At 72.9% G+C, this 325-nt stretch overlaps 1 protein-coding gene across 1 annotated transcript in view; it reads right to left on the bottom strand.

Moving 5' to 3' along the window:
* The window catches only part of WNK2 (WNK lysine deficient protein kinase 2), a 142367-nt gene that overhangs the window by 140113 nt on the left and 1929 nt on the right, over nucleotides 1–325 (bottom strand). The window lies entirely within an intron of this gene.

The raw sequence follows: 325 nt of genomic DNA, 5'->3' as shown, positions 1-325 counted from the left end.
GCCCCGACCGCGGAGAGAGCCTGCGGGGGCCGTCTCTGGGGGCCCTGGGAAAGGGGGGCTGCAGACGGGACCAGAGGCTCGGGTTGGGGAGGAGGGGTCCGTGCACTGCTCAGCCCCAGGCTGCAGAGAGGGACGGGCCTGTGGTGTCCCTGGAACCCTGGGAGAGAGGACCTGCTAGGGTGTCTCTGAGGGCCCCGGAGGCCGGCAGAGGGATCTCGCGCCCTGCCCAGCACCGGCCCGGGAGGGTCCTGCTAGGCTGTCCCGGAGGCAGCTGTAAAGGGGATAGGGAGGCCTGGGGGCGGGAGGAAGGCACCGGCCTGGCGGC

Source organism: Colobus angolensis, unplaced genomic scaffold (genome assembly GCF_000951035.1).
Source record: "Colobus angolensis palliatus isolate OR3802 unplaced genomic scaffold, Cang.pa_1.0 Scaffold72, whole genome shotgun sequence".
Taxonomy (NCBI): Eukaryota; Metazoa; Chordata; class Mammalia; order Primates; family Cercopithecidae; genus Colobus; species Colobus angolensis.
Note: the sequence above shows the minus strand (reverse complement) of the source record. Positions and strands in the feature narration are given on the sequence as shown.